The sequence below is a fragment of the Phalacrocorax carbo genome, chromosome 5 (genome assembly GCF_963921805.1).
Source record: "Phalacrocorax carbo chromosome 5, bPhaCar2.1, whole genome shotgun sequence".
NCBI classification, from domain to species: domain Eukaryota; kingdom Metazoa; phylum Chordata; class Aves; order Suliformes; family Phalacrocoracidae; genus Phalacrocorax; species Phalacrocorax carbo.
In genome coordinates this window covers 14,184,366-14,212,141 of record NC_087517.1, presented here as the reverse complement: position 1 = coordinate 14,212,141, position 27,776 = coordinate 14,184,366, and the positions used below count along the sequence as shown (strand labels likewise).

Sequence of the window (27,776 nt, the reverse complement as noted above, 5' to 3'; positions counted from 1 at the left end):
CTATTCTCTTCGGGAAAGAAGAAAATAAGAAGGGAACTTTAAAAGTTTTGTGTGTCAGTTCTCCAAGTGCTTCCCCAACATGCAACTAATGAGACCTCCCGGTACATCTGTACTGTGAGGGAACAAGGGAGACCCCCTTGTAGAGGAGATGCAAGGCAGATGATACGCGGAGTTGGGCGGGAGAACAGGTCTCCCATTCCCTGACCTGCTCACGTTAAACGTCCACCAAGAGACCAAGCCCCTCCCAGACCCTTCTGTGCCCAAATGCAGCTGTGGACCCAGGCTCCTTCTTCTGGGAGAAGGCAGCTGGCCCAGGTGGGAGCTTAACTCGATTTTGGAAGGCCAAGCCTCAGGCCTTGCCACCTCCTCAGTTTTTCTTGCTGGGTTAGTCATTTGACAGTTATGCTGCTTGATATGACATGTTAAAAAAGTTAACTTGACCTGACCAATAGCATGGTCTATGTTAAAAAGGTTAAGCCACTAGCATAATTAGAGATACACATCCAGAGGGTTCTTCATCTCATATGGGGACAGATTGTAAAATGGTTGGGAAAATGGGTTTTGGAAGACTCTTTCCACAGGTGGAGGAGAACTAAAAAAAAGTTATACATAGCAGAGATGAGCCATATCTTTACTCTCTCTGGTTGCATTTATACAGGTGAAGAAACCAAGGCAGGACAGATTCTCTGGCCCTGTGGGCCAGTTTAACAGCACCACTCATTTTCACACAGCTACACGGCCTTCCTCCCCAAAGCAAAGCAGTCTTGTCTGCACCACATACAGGGAACAGCCCTGGGACAGTGCTCTCCTCCAAACTGTGCCCACAGCTTGCTGGGCACAGCGCAGGAGAAAGGATGCTGTCAGTCAGACAAGACACCCTGATAGTTCTCTGGTGGGATTCACAACCCTGCTGATACTTCTCCAATGGATGTGACTGAGAGGAAAACTGCTAGATTTTGAGATCCTGTGATTACGGAAGACATATTTGTCCAAGCAGTAGAACTCGTGCAAGACTAAAAGAAATCTAGAAAAGAGTCTTCCAGTTGGGACAAACAGGGTAGGCACAAGGTTTGACCTAATTAGACAGTGGACATTGCTAACAGGCCAGGACTCTGGATGGTCATTTATAATGTTCACTGTGTTCCCAGATTCAGTGAGAAGTGAGTGGAGAGAGGAGGTATCCAAACGTAGGCTTGGACTAACCTGAGAAGTTTCTCAGCAGTTTAGAGAGGATCCCAGAACTAAGCAGGACAGCAGACATGTCCAGGCATGACAAATACTAATGAAGGGAATTTGGCCCAGTTCTTTCAGTTTCTCCACAAAAACACATGGGGGAGGTTTTGATCTTGAGTTGACTTCCAAACAGATAGTCCTTCTGTCATTCCCCTTATGACTATCCCCCGTGCAAGCATGAAACATTAAGCAAGCATTCAGCTGACTTTCCCAGAGTCTGGTTTCAGGGTGCGGCAGCTCTCTGGAGCAGCAAGCGTAATGTATTGGAGACCTGCATTTTATGTATCTCTCTCTCCAGCAGTTCATGAATAGTAAGCACAGTGGGGTTTACAAGGACAGATACTGAATAGTCTCCATTGCATCTGAGTGGAAAGTGCAGCATACAATTGACATAGCTCAGTCTTGGGCATTTGCTGGTTTAAAAGAAAAAACGATTTCCAACAATTGAGGGTTTTTTCTTACTAGACCAATCACAAACTTTTGAAGCATGAAATGAATTTCAGTGGTCCCTGCCAATAAGCTTCTTTCTCTGATATTGGTTTTTATGAAATGGCTATAATCTTCATAGGTAATGAATGAAAGCTACACTATGAAGTCCCACCTAACATTCTTCTTCTTGATTTATGGTGTATCGGTTAAAATAGTAAACTGATAATGATCACAAAATAACGATAAATCACTATGGGCTGATGTATCAGAAACAACAGAAAATGTTCTGGAGGAAGAAACTTGGAGCCAGTCGGGGAACAGCTGGGCATTCTACAGGTATGAAAGATACCAGGGAATCCACAAAAATACAAATTAAATTACTCTCTCTCTCTGTTTCTGTCAAGATTGGGCTGTTCGTTGCTTCTGTATGAAATAAACTTGAGACATTTATGATGAATTAAGGTTCCCACACCCCCCAGTGTATCAAATCTAATTAAAAAGTGCTGGTGGAAATCCATTCAGGCCAAAATCCTGGCTGGATCTGAAGATTAGATCGGGACATGATAATTCCATTTTGTACAATTCTGCAGAAGACTGGTATTTAGATCTTACTCCTGCCAAAAAAATTACCCTTGTGGATGTATTCATGCATATAAGCAGTTTTCTAAAGGTGAAGCAAAGTAATGTTGTTATCTTTTATTGACTCAGCTTCTAGATAATGCACCTTTTCTCTTCTTTTTTCTGTCCCTTAGATGAGTTTTCAGACTGTCCTTATTTTTTTTTGTTGCGATCATAAAATTTGGCTCAGATGTGCTTTGGGTAATGATATGCCAATAGACAAAAGAAAAGATGGAGCAAAATCAGGCCTGCCTAAATGTAGTTTGAAGAGACCATGATGTCCCCTGAAGACTCCTGAGAACCAAAAAGTTACCTGATTTTTTGGGGACTTGACCTATACCAAAGTGATCTTCCTAGAAAGGTTTTGGGTTAAATTCTCCCCCTTGTCTTGTCTCGTAATGGAAACTTTCTTTGGACTTGGTGCTAATCATACCAATGAGCCAGCTCTGATTGGTACTAGCTTGCAAAAGGCCTCTTTTGTTCTTGTTAGAGTATCTAACCTCTAAATCTATTTAATACCCTTTCCCTGGTTGTCCATCATTATGACACATGATTTTCCAAAGGATTTACTATTAGTTAGCAGCACAGGGCTTTCTCCCTGGGGTAGCAGCTACTTGCAGTGAAGAAAATGCATGTTCAATGTAGCAATTTGTCTTTTTTTATATATTTATTATAAGAGTAAATGAGTTATTGTGGGGGACTTCAATATTATTGCAAATTAGGTGCTACAAGCCAAGCCGTACACATTTGTTATGTTTCCAGGCATACACAGCATGCATAGTAGTTCAAAAATCAGCAGTCATATTATATCTAGGCCTTTTCCTGGGCAGCTGCTACTTCGCAGGTATTTTTGTAGTGTGACTGTTCCATAACTCTGCTTACCTCAAATGAAGGGAGGGGGGAATCTGTCACAAAAGTGATCGCTATAAAAAAGGTTTTGATGAGCATGAAGGCATGAATTATAAAATCTCTCAAGATTTAGTTTCCAAAGTAGGCATGGGCTAATGAATATACAGAGAGCATTGCTTGTCGTCTATTCCTTCTATAATAGTAATTTATGAACTGTTTTTTTTTTTTCCACTTGTACCTTTCTAGATGTACTTGCAGGATGGAAACTTATTGAAATTATAAATTGCTCCTTTATTCAGAAAAGTATATGGAATCAAGCAAAGCACACAGTACCAAATCCTACCCAATCTCTGCTTCAACAAGGGGCTTAAATTAACTGCTGAACTTTAAGTCAGAAGAATTAGTCAAATGTTTTGATTTCAGCAGCTCTTAAAGCTGAGGTCTCTGTGCTGGGGGGAGAGAGGAGGGAGTTCTGCCCTGGGTCAAGTTTCTGAGTTTCTGGTATGGGGGAAACCAGACTTTCTCCAGAAAAATCTCTTTTCACATAATTTCATCTCACAAGGATGTAGAAATGGACAGCTAGGCAAGAGACCCTTGCTTAGATCCTCTGCTTCCCAATTTGAGCCCTTTTCTCTAGCTTAGTCATGAGCCTAATCCTGGATTTAAAGACAATTCTGGATTCAGACTCTCTTTCTTTTGAGGTTCCTGCAGGACAGGTGTGGTCCGGAGGGAGAGGAAAGCATCCTGTGTACAAAACAGTACAGAAGAAAATTCTGAAAACTCTCCTTGGCTCCATCATCTTTCAGAATAGATAAGAAGGTGGAGCCCTCCTGCATCTCTTCTCTCCTACTTTTCCTTTTTTTTTTCCTCCAAGAAAAGAGAGCCTATGTGTCATGTTTCATGTAACAGTGGTTATATTCATCATAGGTGACCTGGATCATTTGTACTTGTGGTTTATAGTCTCTCAACATGCATTATTTTCTCTAGCTTGAAATATAGCACATTAATGAGGTATGTATATGTTCAGATGTACGCAGTCAGCTCATGAAAGATGTTGTGGTAGCACTTCAACTAGTTTGTCAACAGCTAGCATCCTGGCAGCTGCAGAGAAAAAACATCCCGAATTCATGCAAGGGGCTAAGAATATCTGACATTAAACTTTTGGGAGCCATGTTTACACATGTTGGAGCTCACTGTGTAATTAGGCACGTTATAACCTCCCTAATCCAAGCTCCAGTGAAGTCGCTATCACTTTAGGATTAATGCACATCCAATAATGATGGGGCTACTTTGATACTTCTGTTCCCTCTTTGCTGTGAGTGGACAGCAGCTGATGTAGCCAACAGCCTGAGAAGGTACAGCAAGCGCTGGAAAATAACACCATGCTCACAGAGGTTCATGTTGAAGGTTCAGGATGGGTACATTTGGTGAGAAGAGCCAGAGATGCTGAAGACATAGTGGGATGGCCTGGGGAGCTAGTGCCTGGGCTGCTGCCACAGCTGGACCAGGTTGTGATCTCTAGCACGGGAGATTCACACTAGCCTTCAGTCTGCGTGGGATGGCCCATACAAGCAGTCTGCTCCTCTTGCTCTGTGGAAACCTCCCGTTCTACCTGTGCTTTCCTGTTGAGCATGAGCAGCAGGTGCTCAGCAGTGCCCAGCCAGGTATTTTGCTGCAGCGGCTCCCTGTGTGCCGGTTGCTTACTGTTCCCGATATTCCTGATCCACTGCAGTGGCATTTTTGCCCTTCCTTATTACAAAAAGTAGTCACTTTTTACTATTTTCGTATATAAGGTCTGGAGTTGTTTGGTGGTAAGAACAGAATGACTGGGAAGTGCTGGGAGTCCAAAATTTAGCTCCTCATTTGGCCAAAGCTTACAGCATTGCACTTACATGCTTTAGTGGTGCCTTGGAAAGCTGTTAGTATGTCAGTTTATAGATGTTGACTTCAGTAAGCATTGGACTAGGACCTATTTGCAACACGATATTAGATCTACAGGAGCATTGGGAACAATTTGGATTGTGTTCCCAGTTACTAAGGCAAGCTGGGAAGACCTTTCAGACAAATTTGGGGAGGAAAAAGTACTATTGCTATTTCTCCATCAGACGAAGAGAAGAAAAAGAATTTTCTTACTGAGAATTTGTGAGGTTTAAGCAATTGTGGAGTACAGTCCTATCGCTGTGCTTGAACTCAACTTATTATTATTAATATACAATCATCCAGAAAGCTGTCTCAGTTTGGCAGAAACAACTTTATTTGCATGTTAGTGCCTTCTGTATCAATGGATTATGAGTACCAATCTGGAGTGGCATACTAAGGACAAAGAACATGAAAAACTACATCTTGAAATCCATCTAAACTTGAATAGTTCAAGTCTCAAGGGGCAAAACCGGGTTGTAAGTATTCCTGTTGAGTAGTAACAAGTAGTCCCATTAAGCAGTAGCTAGAAATCAGCATGCCTCTGAGACAACCCAGCAACTTTTATTCAGAGACCGATTTGTGGGTGAGATGAGTGGCGGTGTCTTTGTACTTTGCTCTGAAATACTTATCCCCTGAACATCCCTCTGAGCTCCCTGGTTTCCAGAGGCCAGGGCTGCCTTTTAATCTTTGTTTGCATTCACCTCTCAGAGATCGGTATTTTCCTGTTACAAATTGCTGTGCTTTTTGAATTACAATAAAGGTACCTTTTAGCCCAGAGATTGAGCCAGTTGTTTGATTTAACAGAACTAGTGGTGTATATTTAGGGGCTTTCTGATTCACAGGAGTTTGTGTGTATATGTTCTTAGGAGAATCTTTGCTGTCAGGGACTCTTTTTCCTGGTAGACTCTCAGAGTTCATGCAGTACCCTTTGTAGGAGCTGAGACCACAGGAAGTTTCTCCCAGCTGTACAGAAATCTTTATCACCTTTAATTGTTTAGTATTCCACAGAGATAGTATTGTTGTAGTCTTTTTTTTTTTCCATGCACTACTCTGATATAAAGGCATCTTTTATGTTTGCAGTTTTGACCAAGCCTGTATGTTATTTCAGCTACTTTTCATTAACAACTTGGGATGTTTGAGCTGCGCAGTAGCTTTTTCATTGAGTTGCTACGCTACTTTACTGTTGAATGAAATTTAATACACTGCTTATAATCAGCAGTGAGGAACGCTACCCTATCATCAGTTCACTGCTACGAGGGTTGCTTAAAGATTTTAACAAAGAAAATATTCTTTACTCTTGAAATGCATTGCAGTTCCACCCAGGCTGCCCAAAATAAACATTGTTTTTGAACCAAATTCTTCCCCCCCACCCCCCCTTCCAAAACAAACAAACTATTTTCAGTGGCCATCAGATAGAAATTTGACCCTAATTACATGCTATGTCTATTCATGCCATGTAGTAGGGGTCCAGAGAGTGATAGTTTGAATGCACTTTAACATAGCATCACGTGCTGGCAGAAATACACAGCGTGTGCGTTGAAAGGTATAATGAGAATTATGTGCTCTTGTAAGCTACAATTTGCATACACCTCACATAAGTGAGGTGGTTTTTTTTCTATAATGATTAGCAGTTCTGGGACAAGCCCAGAAATCCTTACTCAGCTGTAACTCCTGATGCTCAGTCATTGTTCATATATTTATAATATAAATGGGACTTTTGCACTAGTTGAGTTTCCAAAGGCTGTCCCTTTCTTGCACCACTATGGGTTTCAGTAGTCTCTGGGGCAAATCTCTAGTGCTCAACACCGCAGTTTTACTCTTCACCTCCTGCTCCAGAATTAGGATATGGAGTTTTGGGGGTGAGGTGGGGTTGGGGGGGTGGGTGTTCCTTGGAGCTGATGCCAGACTCTCTTTGCTTGTAAAGTCACCATGCCATTGCTTGCACTCCTGGGCATTTCTCTGGGAAGCCCAGGAAGCCAGATGGCTTCTGCTGCCCATAGCAAAGCCCCTGTTCATGGTTGGGTGCCTTCAGCCCCCAAAGACCCAGCAAAGTACCTGGAAAGGCATCTGCCCAGTCCAGGCCCTGCTCAGTGGGACCTGTTGCACAAATGGGAAAGCATCAAGTGCAATGGTAGTTCCCTTGGGGTCAGCTGGAGGAATGTCTTAGTAAATACGGTTGTAATTGGTAACAGTGAGGATATTAATCTGGCTACAGTTTTGCTTGTGTCTGTGTGCACCCAAGTGGGGTCAATCACTGGCTTGGACCTAGAAGTGCTGCAGGCTGGTGCTGGTGTGGATTGCCCACATGGAGAGGTGAATCACTCAGCAGAAAGGTTTTTTACTCTTCCCTGGATTGTTATGGCCTTGTTGCACTGTCTCAGCTCTCATGCACCAGTGTCTTTTACTAAGCTCAGTATGCCACACTAAGGTCCTCTCCTTCCCAAACTCAGTGCCTCTTCTGAAACCCAAATTAAAAATAACAACATTAATGTGGTTTCATTTCCCATTGGTGGTTATTTTTGTTTCCTTGTTTTGAATTCAGTTTATTACTTTATTTTTTTCTCTGATATACAGGAAAATTTTGTAGTAGTTCTGTACAGGTATTACTTCTAGGCAGCGACATAAAACAAAACAAGAGGGAGAGAGAAAAAGGAGATTGTTTCTTGGTTACAGAATAGCTACTATGTTTGTGTTGAAAGAGAGACTAACTCTTAAAGACTGCACTGTAATTTGTATTGTAGATCTAATTTGTGTGAGTGTGAAGTGCAGCCATGCATTAGAGTGTTTGCAAAAATTAAAACTTTGAGATGTGGGAAGAGATTGAATTTAATTTGTAATTTTTGCAAACATTTTAATCTTCCTCACAGAAGACTTGTGAGGTCTCTTCAAGACCAGAATGTTTAATTGTTCAGACAGAGCTTTTCCAAGGGGGCCAAGGTAAGCAGGGACAAACTCTCAAATGCATATCACATACTTGGCCTCTGTCCCTGTTTTGGTCAAACCTGTACTTTGCACCTCTGCCACATGAGCTACCAAAGAAAAGTACTGTGGTTGGTCCTGTGTGGTCCATGAACAATGTCAGCTGTGGCTCCTGAAGGGGGCATGAGTATGCATCAGATACAGGTATCTCTGCCTATCTCAGCTCTAAATGGCTTTTAATAAATTCAAGAAATTGTAAGTACAGTCAGTGAAACAGTATTACCATTGGATCCTGGAATAAGAAGGAAGAAGATGTTGTGAGGCTATGCAGGGAAAAATTTAGGAAGGCGAAGGCCCAGCTGGAACCTAAACTGGCCACCACCATTAAAGATAACAAAAAATATTTTTATAAATACATCAGTGACAAAAGGAGGGCCAGGGAGAATCTCCCTCCTTTACTGGATGTGGAAGGTAGCCTTGCCAGGAAAGATGAGGAGAAGGCTGAGGTACTAAATGCTTTCTTTGCCTCAGTCTTTAATAGTCAGACTGGTCATCCTCAGGGTTGTCAGGCCTCTGTGCTGGGGGATGGAGACAGTATGCAGAATGAAGTCCCAGTTGTTGAAGAGGTGGCAGTCATCAACCTGCTCCTTTACCTGGATGTTCACAAGTCCATGGGGCCAGATGGGATCCACCCAAGGATACTGAAGAAGCTGGCAGTAGAGCTCGCCAAGCCACTGTCCATCATTTATCAGCAGTCCTGGTCAACCGGGGAGGTCCCAGATGATTGGAAACTAGTGAATGTAACACCCCTCTACAAGAAGGGTCGGAAGGAGGATCCGGGGAACTACAGGCCTGTCAGCATGACCTCGGTGCCAGGAAAGATCATGGAGCAGATCATCTCGAATGCCATTATGCATCACATGTGGGACAACCAGGGGATTAGGCTCAGCCAGCATGGGTTTATGAAAGGGAGGTCCTGCCTCACTAACCTGGTCTCCTTCTGTGATAAGGTGAGCCGCTTATGGACGTTGTCTACTTGGACTTTAGTAAGGCCTTTGACACTGTCTCCCACAGCATTCTCCTGGAGAAGCTGGCTGCTCACGGCTTGGACAAGTGCACTCTGCGCTGGGTTAAAAACTGGCTGGATGGCCGAGCCCAGAGGGTGGTGGTGAATGGAGTCAAATCCAGTTGGCGGCCAGTCACGAGTGGTGTTCCCCAGGGCTCAGTGTTGGGGCCGGTCCTGTTCAATATCTTCACTGATGATCTGGATGAGGGGATTGAGTGCACCCTCAGTAAGTTTGCAGATGACACCAAGTTGGGCGGGAGTGTTGATCTGCTGGAGGGCAGGAAGGCTCTATAGAGAGACCTGGACAGGCTGGATCGTTGGGCCGGAGGCAACGGTATGAGATTCAACAAGGCCAAGTGCCGGGTCCTGCACTTGGGTCACAACCACCCCATGCAACGCTACAGGCTTGGGGAGGAGTGGCTGGAGAGCTGCCTGGAGGAAAAGGACCTGGGGGTGCTGGTTAACAGCCGGCTGAACGCAAGCCAGCAGTGTGCTGAGGCGGCCAAGAGGGCCAATGGCATCCTGGCTTGTATCAGGAATAGTGTGGCCAGCAGGAGCAGGGAGGTGATAGTGCCCCTGTACTTGGCGCTGGTGAGGCCACATCTCAAGTACTGTGTTCGGTTTTGGGCCCCTCAGTACAAGAAGGACATTGAGTTGCTGGAACGTGTCCGGAGAAGGGCAACGAAGCTGGTGAAGGGTCTGGAGAACAAGTCTTATGAGGAGCGGCTGAGGGAGCTGGGGTTGTTTAGTCTGGAGGAGAGGAGGCTGAGGGGAGACCTTATCATTCTCTACAACTACCTGAAAGGAGGTTGTAGCGAGGTGGGGGGTTGGTCTCTTCTCCCTAGTAACAAGCGATAGGACGAGAGGAAATGACCTCAAGCTGTTCCAGGGGAAGTTTAGGTTGGATATCAGAAAAAACTTCTTCACTGAAAGGGTTGTCAGGCATTGGAACAGGCTGCCCAGGGAGGTAGTTGAGTCTCCATCCCTGGAAGTATTTAAAAGAAGGGTAGACATGGTGCTTGAGGATATGGTTTAGTGGTGGACTTGGCAGCGATAGGTTAGCGGTTGGACTCGATGATCTTAAGGGTCTTTTCCAACCTTAACGATTCTATGATTCTATGATTCTAAGTGGATTTGTTCAGCAGCCATGTTAGAGACTCAGTTTTGAGCTGCTTTGATGGTTCTGTGACTACTTCAGTCAAAAAGAGAGATGAAAATTAAGTGCCAGACTTCCAGTCCAAAATAGCTGTGACAGGATGGGGCATTGGTGGATGCTTGTGGCAGTTCTGCAGTAGAGGTTTTTCAGTGAGGAACATTGGCAAAATGAGCAGAACTGTTCATTTTTGTATATTCTTATTATTACGCTTGAGTGGTGTACCTCAAGGGTCCCTACTGGGACCAATACTATTTAATATCTTCATCAGTGACATAGACGGTGGTATTGAGTGCACCCTCAGCAAATTTGTAGATGACACCAAGCTGAGTGGTGCAGCTGACATGCCTGAGGGACAGGATGCCATCCAGAGGGCCTGAGAGTTGGACCCATGTGAACCTCAGGAAGTTCAGGAAGGCCGAGTGCAAAGTCCTGCACCTGGGTTGGGACAACCCCTCGTATTAACACAGGCTGGGGGATGAAGGGATTGAGAGCAGCCCTGCAGAGAAGGACTTGGGGGTACTGATGGATGAAAAGCTGGACAGGAGCCAACAATGTGTGCTTGCAGCCCAGAAAGCCAATCGTATCCTGGGCTGCAAAACAAGAAGCATGGCCAGCAGGTCTAGGGAGGTGATTTTGCCACTCCGCTCTCATGAGACCCCACCTGGAGTACTGCATCCAGCTCTGGGGTCCCTAGCACAAGACTGCAGAGAGGAGGGCCACAAAAGTGACCAGTGAGATGGAACATGTCTCCTATAGAGAAAGGCTGAGAGAGTTGGGGTTGTTCAGCCAGAAGAAGAGAAGGCTCTGGGAAGATCTTATTGAGGCCTTTCAATATTTAAAGGGGGCTTATAAGAAAGATGGAGAAAGACTTTTTTACCAAGGACAAGGTGCAGGAGTTTTAAACGGAAAGCGGGTAGGTTTAGATTGGACATTAGGAAGACATTTTTTACAATGAGGGTGGTGAGATACTGGAACAGGTTTCCAGAGAAGCTGTAGATGCCCCATCATTGGCACTGTTCAAAGTCAGGTTGGACTGGGCTTTGAGCAACCATATCTAGTGAAAGATGTCCCTGCCTATGGCAGGGATGTTGGATTAGATGATCTTTGAAGCTTCCTTCCAACACAAATGATTCTATGATTCTGTGATTATAGGTTGTCTGGCTTGAAGAAGGTGTGCTAGATATTTCAACAGCATGAGACACAAGCTGTCTGAAAACAGCAGAGTCTCAAACTGGACTTTCAAAATCTCTTAAAACGCTCTTGAAATATTTCTGTGAGTGTGGTGAGGCTCTGTTACACTCTCTTCAACCTGTTCTGAAGAAGGTACAGATTTGGAGTGTGGCTTGCCTCAAAGGCACTCTCCCAGAAAATTTGGGTGCTGTGGTCCTAGTAACACTGAATGGTGTGCCATAAACAGGCTATTTTATATTTTGCACACACCCAATCATCAACGGCTTACTGCTTGGGAATGGTGGTATTCAGACACATTAACAGGAACAGCAAAAACATGTAAACATGTTTACACCCATTAAGTCAAGGCCAGAAAAATGTTGGCCCATTCCCACTAAGAATATAATAACTTGCTCACTAGTGCAGGTCCAGCTCATGTACTGGGGTGGTTTCTGGAGCAGCACAGGCTGGTTGCCACATCCCAAGGAAGCTCCATGGCGTTGGGGTTGACTGAAGTATGGGCCAACTGCAAGGCCATTTGTTCCTCTGCTCTGCTGTGTGCTTGAGGAATGATGGCCATTTTGGTCATAGTTTATTCCTGTCATAATGTTTGTTTCTCAAAGTCACCAGTGTGTACCCAGTTTCACTATTCATGATGTAAAGACGAGCAGAAATTATGTTGAAACCCACCATCAGGATCTGCTTGGGTAAAACCCTGTTATTTCATAATTAGCTTTGATGCTTTTGGCCCAGCTGCTTAGGAATCAGCTCTAATCATCTTATGCAGCCAAATTTCTGGGGTTTTTTTTGGCTCTGGCAGTGTTCCTGCAGTAATGTTATGATGTCTGGCTTCAGTGATGCTTACAGTGAATTTGTATGACCAAGTGATCGGGATGGTGCAATCATACCTAGACTGTTGTTAAGCACAGGCTTTAGTGGAGTAGATAGTTGTATTTTTGTCTGACATCACAGGGTGACAGTTCTGTGGCTGCAGTGTATCAGTCTTGCTCTGTATTAGAGACAGTATTTTTGTACCTTCATGTGTGTGGGTGCCAGGAGGCACGACTTTACAGGCAACTGAGTATACTGTATCATCGGTGCTCACCACTGAAGATTTCCAGCGTGCTCCAGAATAAGCTCCAAATGGCTGAGAATGTGGAGAGTGAAACCAGACTCTGTTTGTTTGCTTATTAATTGATCTACTGATTGATTTTTAATACATTCCTGGGGTATGTGTGGTTTTTTTACAAGAGGCAACTTGCTATTGCAGCTCCAGCCTCAGTAGCCTTAGAGGACTTCTACACATATTTTGTAATGGGTCTTTGAAGGCAGTGACTCATAGGTGGGTTTGGCCTGCCTCCATGGAAAAGTGATTTTGATCCCCTCCAACATGGGGCACTACTGCCAGTCTGTGTCAGCCAGCACATGCTCTGTTCTCCTTCTGTATATTCACATTTCCCGTGAACTCATGACAACTCTGAGCATGTGTGTGGCAGTGTTTTTCTTTTCTAAGCTAAAAAATGCAGTAGCGATAGTCTAAGTCAAGCCAAACCTAAGCACTTAGATACTTTGGGAATGTTCCTGTTACAATAGATAGGAAAACTTTCATTGCACAGAAGGGATTTTGCAAATCCAAGTGAAAAGCAATGAATGGAAAGCTCATTAGAATATAGTCATTAATTCTTGAGCTAAATTAACAAGGTTAAATATAATTTAGTGAGTTTCTCAGTGTAGGTCTGCCCAATCCATTAACAGGAGTTTAAAACAAACACCCTGTGATAACCGTATTTCCTAAGAGCTGCATCAAAAGTGCTTTCACAGAAGGTCAGCCCTGGATCTGTGATATTTTTGGCTATCCCATGCACTTGGGACCACTTTCAGTGTTTAACATGCAATGAATAAATAAGCACTCTGGACCCCTTTTTCTTTTTTTCATTCTGTTTTTTTTTTTTCTTCCCCCGAATGTGAAAGGCTCTGAGAAACAATACTGGCAGCAGGAACACCTTGTGCACATCAGAAGAAAAACATCTCCTCTGACTTGAGCTGACTCCTGCTAATTACATCACTGGAGATGGACCTTTAGGGAAGCTGCCCCATGGCATTGTCCTTGACAATCCCCACCAAATTAGGGCCGGTCAGGCCAAATGTGAAGAGAGTGGTGATTACTGAGATTATTTTCTTTTTAAACATGCTCCTTAGCTCTACTTTGCTGGGTGTTGATTTTCAAAAGGGATTTATAATAAACGTGGGCCGTCTATATATAGCCCAACTTTTGTTCGTTTGCACAGTTCAGAAAGCCTACTGTTTGAGGTTAGCCTTGAGTAAACTTGTACCATTTACTTTGGAGCATTTCAAAGGGAACAAAAACACAAATCATGATGAGGCTAATAAGAAGTTTGGGTGTTTAGTTTAAATGTGTACACAGCAATCATTGTAGAGGAAGTCCTTCTCTTTGGGAGTACATTATTATTAAGCAGCATTGCTGTTTGCCTGGTTTTGTCTGGTCCGCAATTTGCATTCACTTGATGGATTGCCAGGGTCGGAGGTGCACTACTTGGGAAACACTGAAGTGCCGTCTCAGCAAACTCTTAAGAGGAAGGGAACACTAATACAAGCATTTGCCCAAACTCCTTGAGTCTTCTTAGGCTTCCTTAGGCTGTGCTAGATCAATATGACAGTTTGCTAAGAAGCTTTGGACATGCATTCACAAACTCTCTCTATTGGCTTTCTTGGCATGTTATTCAGGAGGTAGCTGCTAGTGAAACATGTCTGCTACCAGCACAGAAGATTTATACATGCATTTTCTTCTCCTGCTAAGTGATTTATTTACTAGCAATAATGCCTTGCAGAGCTGCTTAGTCCAGTTTGCAGAACTCATTATGTCGCCCCTCAACAATCTATAGATGAATGGGATAGCTCTCGCTCTCTCTCATTTTTAATCCCTCTCTCTATCCCGTTTTTTAAACTGTGATCATGTGGCTCCAATCCTCCTGTTTAGTGGAGTGAGATGATCCCAAGCTGGTGAACCTGGTGAACATTTCATTCCATACTATGCAGAAAGGTAAGTTGTCTTGTGCCACCTGTCTCTGAGCAATGAAGGGCTTTGCTTCCTTGCTTGCCTTAATTGTAATCATTTGCTTTCTGACTGCTTACTGTCAGTTGCTTCAAATGGATGGGTTTATATAGGAAACAATTTATACAGCTTTATTTCCTGTGATCTACAAGCCCTGCAAAATAGAGCAAAAATGTAATATTCTGAAAGTTTTTAATGGCAGAAACTTTGCACTGGCCTTTACTCACAGAGCACTCAAATCTCTTCTGTTCTCAGGCTGCCAGTCTCATGCTGGTGCCTCTCAGCCTTCCCGCTCACTGGCTGGCTTTATTTCCTGTCTCTCCTGAGCACTTGGTGAGATTCAACTCTCTCACTTCCCACTGGCAGATGGGAAACTGGCTGGTCCGACAGCTCTCGCTGACAATCTGTCAACCAGGGAGGTTATGCAAAGGTGAAAGGTGACTAGATTATTCACGGTTTTATCTGTGAAGCACTATCAGTGCTCTTCATGTCACTTACAGGAGAAATGGAGGCAGTCTGGGCTCAGATGTGCCAGGGTTTTAGCGTTCTCCTCAAAGTCCCATGGCCCCGTGTGTTGGGAAGGTGCTGGCCTGACTGTGGCAGAGCAGAGCTCCCAGCTCCCTCCATGGCTGCAGGCAGGCTACCTGCAGAGCAGGCAGCAGGACCTCTCCATCTGCGATGCACCGAATTTTCACTTAGTGGTGGGAAGTGCAATTCAAGATTTGCGTCCTTTTAGGGACTGGGGAACCCCGCCCACATCTTCCCACTTCACCCGAGTCTTTGTTTAGGGAGCTGCCTGGCACATTTGGCAGCGTCCCCTTCCCCAAATGCCTGAATGGATATATGATTCCTTGGACATGTGATTAAAAAATGTTCCAGGGCATCTTAAACTGTTTCGCATTTTATCAGCCCTGCCAAGTTCTAAGCACACCTTGAATAAATTCATAGTTGGTGGTTGTGGCGTATGTACCTTGGCTATTGTGGGTGGATAAAAAATGTTTTATACCCCCGAGGAGCAGCAAAAGAGCAAGCGAGCTCTGTGCAGTGAGAGGAGTGAAAAAGTTGGATTAAATCATGTCTGTCTGCCTGTGGTTGAACTAGCAATGAGGCATTTTCAATCAGAGGTCAGGGCTGTGGTCAAATTTCTGCTTCAGTTTTTGCTTGCCATAATTTTCCCTCATACCAGATTCTCTGTGAAACTCCAGAAGGACCGAGACACTCTCTGTGTCTGACCTTTTGGGGCAGGATTTTTCAGACAGTCCTGTTTCAATTGAACTTGCTGCCAGAGCATGCAGGAAGGAAGCGACATGTGTTAGTCATACACCCCGGTGTGTGTTTAGCATCCAATTTGTGTACAGTCCAGGAATAACCCAGCATAATTCTGCAAAGCTGGAGTCACGCTTAGATGTTTTGATGTTTGGGCTAGGAGGGGATTTCTTCATACATGAAAACAGAGTTTCAGCACTCAGGAAGGATCAATACCTCCCCCCAGGGACCTCAGTCAATGAAAATATTTTTGCAATAGATGCCGGAGCTCAACCTGCACACGGGCGTCTCAGGCTGAGTGAGTGCATTTCAAAGCTGGAGTTTACCTGCATTTACCCACCCAAGCCAGACCCACCATGGGTGCACGTGGGCGTCACTGTCCCAGCTTCATGGGCAGCATTGCACCCCAGGGACAGCTGATGTACGCAGGTTTGGGGGGCAGCATGTGCCACAAAAAGCAGACTGTGGGAAGGAAGAGCCTAAGCTTGCTTGCCTTACTCACCAGCCTTTGGAACCGGTGCTGGGGGCAGCTGCACCAGGCTTGACATCTTGAAACAACATTAATTAAAAGTAACTTTTTAATCCTTGAGGGAAGAGAAACCAGAAGTGACAGTCTCCTGGCTACAGCTTTTCAGTTTTAATCTCAGTTTTGACTTTTTGCCTGGGATCAACAAGCCACAGAGAACAAAAACATATTTTTAAAAGTTTCTTTCAAGGCACATGAATGTTAATCATGAGGGTGGGATTTTTTGTTGGGGTTTTTTATTTTTTGGGCTTTTTCTTTTGTGTTGTTTTTACTGCTGCTAGTCTGGAGGAACTGGAACAGTAGACAGCCTCACTTTACATGGGTATCATTCTGCTCCTGTACCTAAGACAGTATTTCTGCTCTTCAGCAATCACAGCCGTACATTGTGTCTGGCTAATTTTTGGGATGTCAGGCTGCTGTGCAGGATGGCTGGTCCTTTGCATCACATGAGTATGGTGCTGGGATGGTTTCTGTGAAGGGTCCTTGACTGTTGTACTCTGTGGTGGGAGGGACTGGGATGAGCCACTAGTTGGATCCATGCAGTTGGTTATCCTTAAAAATAGGCTTTTTGAAACCAAACTGGAAGGAAAGTGAAGCAAGGGAGGTAGGAGATACTGTTTCTCTTCTTGCTCTAAAATTCCACCCTGTTTTCCCTCTGACACAACATACTAGTCAGCACATCTGCTCCCTCACAAGGACCTTGGCCTGTTAGCAACTGGGAACACTTTAGCAGACCGTCCCTTGTCAGCTACCTGTTAGAACAGCAAGACCAGGATTTCCAAATAAGCCATTGATCCACAAATGTGTGTGTGCAGTACCACAATTACATTCCTTCTGAGCGCCTTGCATTAAGCATCTCTACATGCGTCTTGAAGGAAACCTCTGAGAGATTCTCCTTTATGGAGGAGTTATAAGAGATTTCTTATGGCTGAGTTCACCTATAGAAAATACAGAATTGTAAGTCTATGTAGTTCAAGAAAGAAACTGAATTAGCCAGACCCAGACAAGAATAAGTTAACAGTACTCACTAAGGAGCCTTGAGTGGAATTAGAAAAGAGAAAAATGGCCTGCTGATAAAAACAAAAGCCTAAAAACTGGAAGAAACCCTTCCTTCCCCCATCCCCATCTAATCAGTCCAGGACAGAGCAGAAGCGGGGGTAGGAGGGAACACAGGATCTACTTGATGCCAGTGGTGTATCTCCTTCTTTATTTGACCCTCTTTTAGAAGAATGTTTAGCAAAGCTGTTTATTTTGCATAAACCCAAGTAATAACGTGGCCCCGGGTGACAGGACCTGAATGAAGATGACAGCAGTTTGATTTAACGATTAGCCACCTGACCCGATAGCACCTCTGGAATCTCAGCTGCAGAATAAATTCCCATTCTTCCCGCATGGGCTGCATGTTAATCACGGGAAGAAAAGCAAAGGGTGGTTGCAATAGGGCCATTGTTCCTGGGGACGAAGGCTTGAAAAGAAGCTGCCCGTCCCTGCCTGCTTTGTGCTGGCTTCACGCTGAGTCTTGGACACTCAAATTTCTTTTACTGCTTCTATATCCCCCCTCTGACGAAATATTGGTTTCCAATGAGGCAGATTCTGTCGGATTCATTCACCGAGGGACTTGTCTTCTCCCTGAATTATCACTATGTAATTTCTAATATTTGTTTCAGCTGAAAGTCAGCACTGGCAGCGCAGGAGTCTATTCTATTTGCAGAGTTAGCAGAGCAAGTCGCTGAGGGTTCCCTGCTTTTTCCAAACATTCCCTAAGGCAGCTTAGCAAAGTGGTAGGGCTTTGTTTTGAGGGAAACCAATTTGGGGAATATCTTGCTGTGCTTTTTGTTTCCTCCCTCCCCTCCCCCTGCCCTCCCAACTCTTTCAAAGCCCCTGCATTAAGTGCAGTTGTAATGGTACAACCCTCGCCGTAGCAGGCTAATATTCACTTACAGTTCAGCCTTCTAGCTTGGTAGCACAGGGAGAGATGTGGCAAAGGGGAATTAAAAAATGATTGCAAAGTCAATGGTTTAAAGAGTAATTACAGAGTCATTAAAGGTTATTATGGGGAAATGTTCAGCTGAGCACCGATTAGCATTCCTGATACCTCAAGTTCACCATGGTCTGAGGTCACAAGTGAGAGGAGTTGTAGAGGTCTCTGCCGCAAGGGGGTGGAAGTGGCTCCTAGCCCTGCAGCTCCTCTGGGGCTTGCAGCCACGGCCAGGCGCTCTCTGCCTGCCCCCTGCCTCTCCTGGGGCCACCAGCTCAGCCGTCATCTGCACCTTGGGATCATAATCAGCTCCAAACTACACGCTGCCATGCTCTGCCCAGAGCAACACTCACTCGGGTTAGCTTGTGGCTGGTGATCTTGGCCAACCATTTAGAGCTGCCTCAGTCCTGCCCCACTTCCTACCCATGCAAAATCCTTCAGGTGCCATCAGGATTCAGCTCTCTCACAACACGGGTGGTAGAGGGCTGTGTTCTGCTATTTGCACCTGCAAATAATTTTGGAGGTTAGAACTCCCAGCAGGCAAATTCTTAAATCCAGCACCTCAGCATTGCCCTTGCACGGTCACCATGATGCACTTGCATGGCCGTGTCACCCCAGTGCCCAGAGCTGCTGGGATGGACATTGCTCAGCCCCAGTAGGAAGCTGGCAAGGCCTACTGTCCCTCCAAACTGTAATTGTGAAAGTCTTGAAGAGCAGCAGGAGCAAATGGTGTTGTCTCTTGTGTGTTTGTGTTTGTCCATATGCAGTGAAAAATCCACAAATCAAAGTCAGGTCTGTGTGCAAAAAGAGTGAAACACTGGCCAGAGTCCCTGATGTTTTATAGTGGGGAAGGCCAAGTAAGTATTTAAACAGATAAAACACACATGTAAAATAAAACTAGGTAAAATAAAACTAAGTATTAATGATAGTATTAGCAAATTATAAATATTTAGGTACAAAGCAGGTACCACTCTCATTGCTCAGGCAGTTGGCTTCTGGTCTGTGCTGCTGTTTGGATTTTCTTTTGAGCATTGAAAAGGGCATTAATATGTTGCCAGAAAATATTATTTCCAAGGTAAATCAAAAGAAAAAACAACACAAAAAAACCCAGAAACTGGCACAGCAAGCCAGCAGGAGCCCTGGGATATGTAGAGTCAGACCCAGCCAGAGCCCAGTATCGGGGCAGGAATGTACTTGTGCTTGAAAGGGAGCAATAGACGGGCACATCCAAGGCAGGTCTCTGGGCCAGTGAGAAAGACTCAGCCTTCCTTCTTGGGTAAAAGAAAATGGGATTTGTTTTCAGGTTAAAAAGAGGTGTATTTTTTAAAAATCGGGGATGATAAAAAGCTACTATTTTTTCCCCTCTGAAGGTGAAAAGCACTTAGTTTGCTTACCAGCTGACACCTCGGGAGGAAAACACTACTGCCTTTTCACCACGCTGCTCCCTGCATGTCTTCCCCAGACAGACAGACAAGGCACGTCCCGCCAGCCCGGCCAGCTTCTCCGGGGATTGCAGCCTGTCCAAGGAGGGAGGCTGCGCTCTGAGTCTGTCCGGGCAGCTGGTATTCATTTATGTTTTACAAGAAAGCCTCTCACTACAAATAGCTTTTGCAGATCTCTAAGATGTCGGAGAAGGATAGGGAGGGAGGCCGTGTTTTTGGCTGCACGGGGCTCACTTCTGCAGCGTTGCTTGACACTAGCCTCCATGTTTTCCCCCTCATCAGATCTGTGCTAGTCTGCTGCCGATGGGGGGATTTTCACACCAACGTGACCAAAAGCTCATCCAAACACACTCAGTTAATTCAGTTGATCTAATTATTCTTGTAGGCTGTTTCCACCCTCTCTTCATAAATCCTGTGACATCTGAGACAGGGAGTGGTGGAGGCAAGACTTTGTATCCCAGGCTTTCAAGGCCCAGCAGCAGCAGCAATAACCAGGCATCATGGCTGGAGTGTGGTGCACGATAACTGCTTTACATCTGAGCTAGGGGTACTTCTGAGGCCATCAGGTTTGCCAAAATATCAAGGACTGAAGCAGAGCCTCTTGCTGCTGGTGCAAAAAAGTGAGCTCCCAGACCAAGAGCTGGGTTAGGGCCAGGAGATGGAGGTTTGCAACACACTGAGTGAGCAAGAGGTTACCCTTCAACAAGCAAAATAGCAAAAGAGAAGGATCTCCACCCGCTGCAGGCATCTGGGAATATTTCTTACCTGTTTTTTTCCCCTACTGATGGAAAGAAGGGCAGCCATGAGGTAGCTGTTATGTTTAGCTGACCAAAAGACATGGGAAGTAAGAAAGACCTGACTCAAGCAGGCATTGCCTTTAGTCCAGCTGGCTACCTCCCAGCCTCCCCACTGCTTCTGCGCACCACTGTGCCATGTCGGGGAGGGGGCCCCATGAAACATCAATACAGGAGCAGCAGCTTAGGTGGAGGTCTAGGTCTGTCTGCCCTGGCTCCAGCTTCGGACAGGGCAAGCTCCCAACTGCAGGGCAGGTGTGTAAGCAGCTTTCCAGTGGGGTTCTCACAGCCTTGCAAATCTTCCAGTTCAAGGACTGTCTGAATTGCAGGTGGCATCGCAGGATTTTTCTTCCATGAATTTGAAGAACCATTTTCTGAAATGGTATAACCTTTTTGTGTGAGCACCGTCCTACAGCGAGGAGTGCCACAGCTTAGCTTTGCACTGCACAAGGGAACGCTTTTGGTCATCTTAGCCTGCGTCCCCTCTGTGTTATTTGGTGGATTGCAGTTCTTACATGGGAAGAAACTGAACTAGCAACCTGTAGCGCTGTCTCCATTCCAGCCACAACTTGCTGAACCTCCTTTGGTTGGTGGGTTTTTTTTGCAAACTGATAAGTGTAGGTCTGCTCACTCTCTGCATTGAACCTCATCACAGGAGCAGAGCTCAGTCCGCCAGACCTGAGGCTTCTCGCTTTTAAGTGCCAGAAGTAGGAAATTGGTCTCTCCAGGCCTCCTGAATAGTCAAAGGAGAGAAAAAGCCTCCCTCTGGCAGGAGAGACAGGCCACCCAGTCTGATCCCCTCATCTTTCCTCTTTCTTTCTGCATTGTCTTTACAGGGAGACTCTTTATGTAGAGACCTACAGGGTTCAGGTGGTGTGATTGTCACCCTGTAAGATAAACAGCTCCTACCTGTGACTTTCAGAAGGACTGAGGGACTGGGTGCTTCTTGGTTTTTGGTGAGTTCCTACTAGCTAAGACAGGGTGCTGTTCGGTTTTTTGGGGGTTCTTTGTTTATTGGGGAAGGGGTTGTTGAATTTTTTTTGGGGGGGGGGTGTTGGATTTTTTGGGGGTTTTGCTTTTGGTTTTGGATTTTTTTTTTTTCTAAGAAATGGGTTCAGGACACATCTTAGGAAGAAGACCCCTCTGGTCAAGTACTGGTGATTGCTGGTCTCCTCTGAGAATTCAGGCTATACTGTCTTTTCTGTTGGCTGCTAACAGTATGTAGTCCTGTATTCATAGTAAGCCAAATATATAGCTTCATGGTGGGATTCCTTTCTGCATGGCTTGCCCTTTTAGTTTGTATTTTGTTTGCAGGGGACTTGCAGTCCCTCCCTCAGACGTATCCTCCAAGGAGCAGTATGTTTTACCTTAGAAATAAGATGCAAACACAGAGACATGTTCCCTGCGTAGTTAGTAACACTGATGACGCTCAGCGGACTGTGCAAAATGCCTGGGGCCGTACAGAGGTGCTTTGTGCGCACTCGCGACCTGCTGGCTATCCACTTTTTCCTTGAAAATATTTTGCGTTCATGACGGTGCATGGGGAAAATGGAGGAGCCGGAGGAAGGGCAGGAGCCAGGGATATTTGGGCAGGCACTCCGCTCATCTCTACCAGCTCAGCCTCGACCTCTGCTTTCTCTTGCCTTACTTGTCCCTACCTGGCGGTGGGGCTGGGAACACAGGCAGACACCAGTGGGAATCTGCAGCCCCTTTTTGAGTTCAACCCACCCGGGCTCTGAACACAGGTCTCCATGGGTGAATGACCAGTGCCTTAAACAATTGCGCTGCGCTCTCCCGGCATCTAATTACCAGGACAAAGCAGTCTGTAATAATGGATATTACAGAATAGCTTATTCTCCTGGAGGATTTGATCCAAACCCCAATGAAGTCGGTGGAAAGAGTCCCATTGATTTCAATAGACTTTACGTCAGGCTGCTAGTGTGCTGTTGGTTGCTTTGCCGTTAACTGCAATATGTTTTTTCAAAACTTTTTCATTTAACAGAAGATCTCAAAATCATAAAAGATTTACTCAGAGCAAGGAAGTGCTGCCCTTTTCAGAACGACTGTCCCTGTGTCTTGTATTAGGATATCGATTGCTAGGAAAATAGCATCACTTCTGAATATCGCCTAATTTAGCTTTGGTGATGACAATTGGTACTTGCTTGCATTTTTTCATTTTCCAGTAAGTAAAGCTGTGCAGGAATTTCTCTTAACATCGTACCATTTCAGGAGCCTGGCAAAATATTTTATTTGCTTCCTCTGCTGAAAGCATACATGAGGGCTGACATATACACTAAAACACTGTTCTCCTGTGCTTTTGCTGCTTGTGGCTACAGTCTCATTAACATTGCTGCATGTAAAAAACTCCTAAGACTTTTTTTTTATAAACAAAAATTTCCTCATCTGATATTTTCATGAGTCTCAGGAAAAAGTTTTGGTATAAATTGATGGAAGAACAGTGAAAATTTTTATAAATTATATTACATCTATATCTAAAAAACATGTAATGCTTTAAAATTCTTATGGTCCCATGGGATACCCTATCACCACACACTAGACTGGGAAGAAATGCTTGTGTCTGGCTAACACAACCCTGTCTCTTTAAATGGACCATTTTCTTTACAAGACTAAACTTTTAAAAGTTGATGACATACCTTTACCACTTCCTGGTTTGACCCTGGTTAGCAGGAGGATGTGAGGTGACCATGCCGTAGTGAGGATTTCAGCTGACTGTACAAAACCCAGGGGGTGAGCCTCAGAAATTCTGGGGGAGGTACAGCCTTGACCCACAGGGGGAAGGTATTGGGAGGGATGGTGCACATGCAGGAGGGGGAGTGCTTTGGGGTGCCTGAAGGTGGTGGAGATGTGCCCAGGAGCAGTGGTGATGTGCCTAAGAAATGGAGAAGGGTTCGATGTGGGGACTGGAAAGTGCTGAGAGCCCCAGAGCTGGGATTCCCCTAGAGGAGGAGCTGGAGAGGGGCCCAAAGGTGGAAAAATGGGACACCCATTGTCATCATGCTTAGGGAGATGGTAGAGAGGCCAAAATTGAAGCAAAAAGAGGATATTGAGAGCAGGACATTCAGAGCTGCCCCAGAGGAGGGTGCCTGGGAGAGGGCAGCCGGTGGGTGATTTCCTCCCAGCCAGGCACCACCAGTGTAGGTCACGCAGCTTCTGAGCATGATCCTGTCCCAAAATGAGAATATCATGAGCTACCAAAAACAGAGGAAGAAAGCTAGTACCAAGAGGGAAGTTTTCACTGCCTCTTCATTACCTGGGACGGGGGGTATTGGCACAACAAGAAATCCCCTTTGATCCCTGCATAGGAGCTCATCCCAACTCAACCAGCAATATTGGGGCGTAAACTTTAAACTACGGCCATCCTTGCACATAAGTGCACCAGTCAGTGCCCAGGCAGTGCATTCCGTCTGCCGGGCAGACGAGCCTGAGGACAAGCTGCACCAAGCACCACACTCAGCCCACCGAGTCAACTTGGCATGCTGAGTCCAAGAAAAACAGCGTGCTTTGCCGCCAAGAAAGCAACAGCTAAATTTGTCTTCAAACTACAACGATTTGAAGCAGGATCCCTGCAAGGGGAAGCTGGTTCGTCACGGTTCAGAAGATTATTCAAAATGCATGAAATTTGCGTGGAATTTCCTTAATCTGCCTTTACAGGAAAATTCCTTTCCCACTTCCTGAGGGCAGGCCCATATTGTTGAAAGCAGCATTCTTTAACTGGGGGATATCATTTATTATAAAGGATCATGGGTCAAAGTATCTTAACCCAGATCAAGGGCAAGGTCTGTGGGGACTGCCTGGAGCCTTTCGTAGTAACTCACAATAAAGGGCCAATTATAGTGCGAGCAGCTGACACCAAACCCATGCGGTGGCTGCAGATGGCAAATGCACCTACTTGGGTCGTGCATCTTGTAAAGGGAGAAATTACTGTAGGTTCAAATTCTTGAAATGGGTGACTACATCTAGCAAGCTAATTAAGCCTCTCCAAAGTGAAATCCATGTTGCTTAACACTCCCTGTATTTTTCTTAGTAGTTTAACCTTGATATCGTTCCTGAGATTAGAGTGTGATGAAAGGTTGAATTATTCCTCTGAACTCCCACCGTGAGCAGTCTGACTGCATCTGTTCAAGTTCATGGTTTCTCAATATTGGTGTTGCATGCGATGCTCTGAGGGTGTTAGGCACTAAGATTGTATCACGCTAAACTACTGTTATTCACTTGGGATGCAGTCTACTGGTTTGAAATGGACAGCAGTTCCAGGAAAAATAAATATGGAGGTAGGGAATCCCATGTAATTAAAAGAAAATTTTAAAATTAAGACTTTTACATACATATGCATGCATTTCTGCCCAAGCTTTTTTGAAGAAGTTTGCAAGTAGTGTTATAGTTGCTAAATTTTTTTTTGTAAAGCTAAGGGCAATTTTTTCTTCATTTTTCTGTTGGGGAAACTGATGCCCAGCTTGGAAGGGAAGCCTGCCAAAAGTTATTAAATACAAAGGCACATCTCTAGCTCAACCCAAGGTGAAAAATTACTTGGCGAGAGTATTCTGAAGTATTGTGCAGTGCATCTTCTGGCCTTGGGGGTCTTCTCTGGAGATGACCACTGCTGGAGATGGGACACCAGGAGCCTTGTCTGACCTGGTGGGGCTGCTTGGAGGTTCTTGGGTATTGCTGGGTATTGCAACTGCTGGTCAGGAGGCTGGGAGAAGAAGGAGGAGGAGGAGGAGGACACCAAATGTACCATCTACTTCTAAGCAGTAAAATCTGCTTATTGAGCTGTTTTGGAAAGCCAAACAAAACTGTAGACCCATCTTTAACTCCTGTTTTGGGTGTGCACTTTTGACATGTCCAGCCCTGGTGCACAGAGAGCTCTGCAGGGGAGTGAAGGCTGAGGGAGGGTAGCAATGCGTGGGATATCTGTAGCTGCTCTATGTGCCAGGCTGTGCTAGGAGGTACTGTAACCTCTCCCTATGTCATTAAGGCTTATCATTGCCACAGACAGTGATTGGAAAAGGCTTTTTGCAAGGTTGAACTGTAAGCAATAAAACTTGGATTCTGATACAGCCATAGTGCACTTAGCTAATAAAAATAGCCTTGGTGTCAAAAGGTTTCTGTAAATGTGGCTGAACATATTAGCAGCCGCTGTGTTCACCTTTCACTTCTCTATAGACCCAGGATGAGGTGAGGTGATAAAAATGGGCTTTTTGTTTCCACTGGGAGCCAAAGTTGCAGAACTTTACTTAGGATGCTGAGGAAGCAGTCCTGACATTTCCCAGTGCAGACTCGTTCTTTTTCCCTCTTGGTGGCCCAAATATACTCCCAGTCACAATGGGTTCCATCTCGGGCGTCCTGGTGTGGGCAGCAGGATTGCCCTTTTCTCCTGACCCTGGGTGGAGGGCTGGAGCACAGGTGATGTGCGTGATGTGGGTGGATGGAGACCTGGCCCTGACTTTCTCACTGCCTATGTGTGACCAGGCTGAGATGCTTGTGTTCCATCACTTGAAAGTTCAGGCTATGAAAAGAGAGGGATAAGTGTGCTGTGATAGACATGAGAACATGTATGATCACTTTCCTGATTTGAGAGCTGTTTTCCAAAGTCCAAATCTGCCATCCAGCCCCAGCTGGAACTCCGTTAATTCAGTGGAACTGCTTGCAAAGTGTGGTATTACCGGACATATATAAGTGTAGCAAAACTGGACTTACAGCTAATAAATTAAGGGTTTCTTGGGACCAGATGTTGATAAAAAAAGAAGCACCATGTAGTTGAAGGTGAACCTTGATTTGACAACAAAGCATTATTTGACAACAGAGCAATTATTGTCCCTTATTTGCCCAACTATTAACAGATTTCTTTCATATGACCACATAGTCATTTGAGTCAGAGGAAAATGTATTAACCAGTCTACTTACATTTCCCAGCCATGTGTAAACCCCATGGTGTTTGCCAGCAGAGGTGACAGGGGTGCCTGTGAATTGGATTATACTCCAGAGGTCTGTTCTCGGCTGGGAGTTGTGGTCGCAACAGTTTGGTAATAATAATTAGCACTTATATGTACAGACCAAGCTGTGTTTGGTAACTGTTTTGGGCTATGGGTGTGGCTTGTGTTGATACTAGATGAGACAAAGATATGGTAAGAGAAGAACGCACCCTGAGAAATGGAGAAAACCCAGTAATCAGGAAAATTGTTGTGCCCACAAACTCATTTGCTGGCCAGCCAAATAACTGAAAATCTCATAGGGAAGTGTGTGAATAATTAAACATAGCCATAGCCATTTGTGGCCATTGTAATTCAATTAATAATTCAGAAGGGTATCTGCAATAGCCTGTCTTCCCCTTCCTTCATATCATAGCTTCCCCTGCTCTTTTTCTTCCTCCTCATTTTCTTTCCCATCTTTTAGTAAGTGAACATGGCAGGATCTGTGGTACCAGCTGATTCCTGGAGAAATGTGATAGGGTCCTGTAAACGTGCCAGTGTGGGTAGTTGTGCCATCACCTCAACCAGTCGCAGCTTTGACAACCAGCACAATGCTGGCACAGTTTGTCTGGGGTCTTTCTTTCCTTCCTCTTCCTCAGCACCCCCAGCGATTTTCAAGGTGCTGGTGCCTACCTGGCACTCTTGGTCCCTGAGAAACAAAGTCACTCTTCTTGCAGTGTGGTTTCTTTGTCTCCCAGTTCCTGACTCACATCCCTTCTCCTTTTAAGCGCATGCAGGCGTATTTGCTTACGAGTGAAGAGTTGTGAAATCAGGGTTGGTAATGGGAAAATGCTTATTCAAGTGTTCAAAGGCATCTGCCGCTGGAGTCTTGCTGCTCAGCTGAGGATGTCAATGACACTCTCCGGCAGCAAGTGCCCCTTCCTCCGGACACTTTCAGTTTATACTGATACCTGCCCTTGTGAGGCTAGGTGAAGGAAATTGTCCTTGGACTGGAGGCTGGGAATCTCAGCCTCGATGAGAGCGCTGATGGCTGCTGGCGAGGTGGCGTGGGTGATGTGATATGTGATGATGTGAGTGTGGAGATTAAGGCACCATGGTTTCCTCTGCTGTCAATACAGCCTCATTCACACACATTAGAAATTCACTTGCAATTTTCAGGAGCATATGTGAAAAAGTTCCTCTAAAACGACTCTCAACAAGAATGTCACCGGCTCAGAGGACAAGCGCTCATGTAGGCCATATTTGAGTTATCAAACCCAACAGCTAGAGGCAAATGTCAGCTTATCATAACTGCTCTGTAAACAGAAATCATCACATAATCTTTTGTCTCACGCACCACATCCAGGTGACAGCTCAGGAAGCCTATTAGCAAATGCCAACACGCCT

General features: G+C 45.1%; 1 protein-coding gene across 6 annotated transcripts in view; it reads left to right on the top strand.

Moving 5' to 3' along the window:
• Positions 1 to 27,776, top strand: part of GLI2 (GLI family zinc finger 2) — a 205,089-nt gene that overhangs the window by 85,971 nt on the left and 91,342 nt on the right. The window contains exon 2 of one of the 6 annotated variants that reach the window (XM_064451244.1): positions 21,276 to 21,395. The exons of the other annotated variants lie outside the window; for them this stretch is intronic. The gene's annotated coding sequence lies outside the window, so the exon portion shown is untranslated. The remainder of the gene's footprint in view (positions 1 to 21,275; positions 21,396 to 27,776) is intronic. 6 annotated transcript variants of the gene reach the window in all.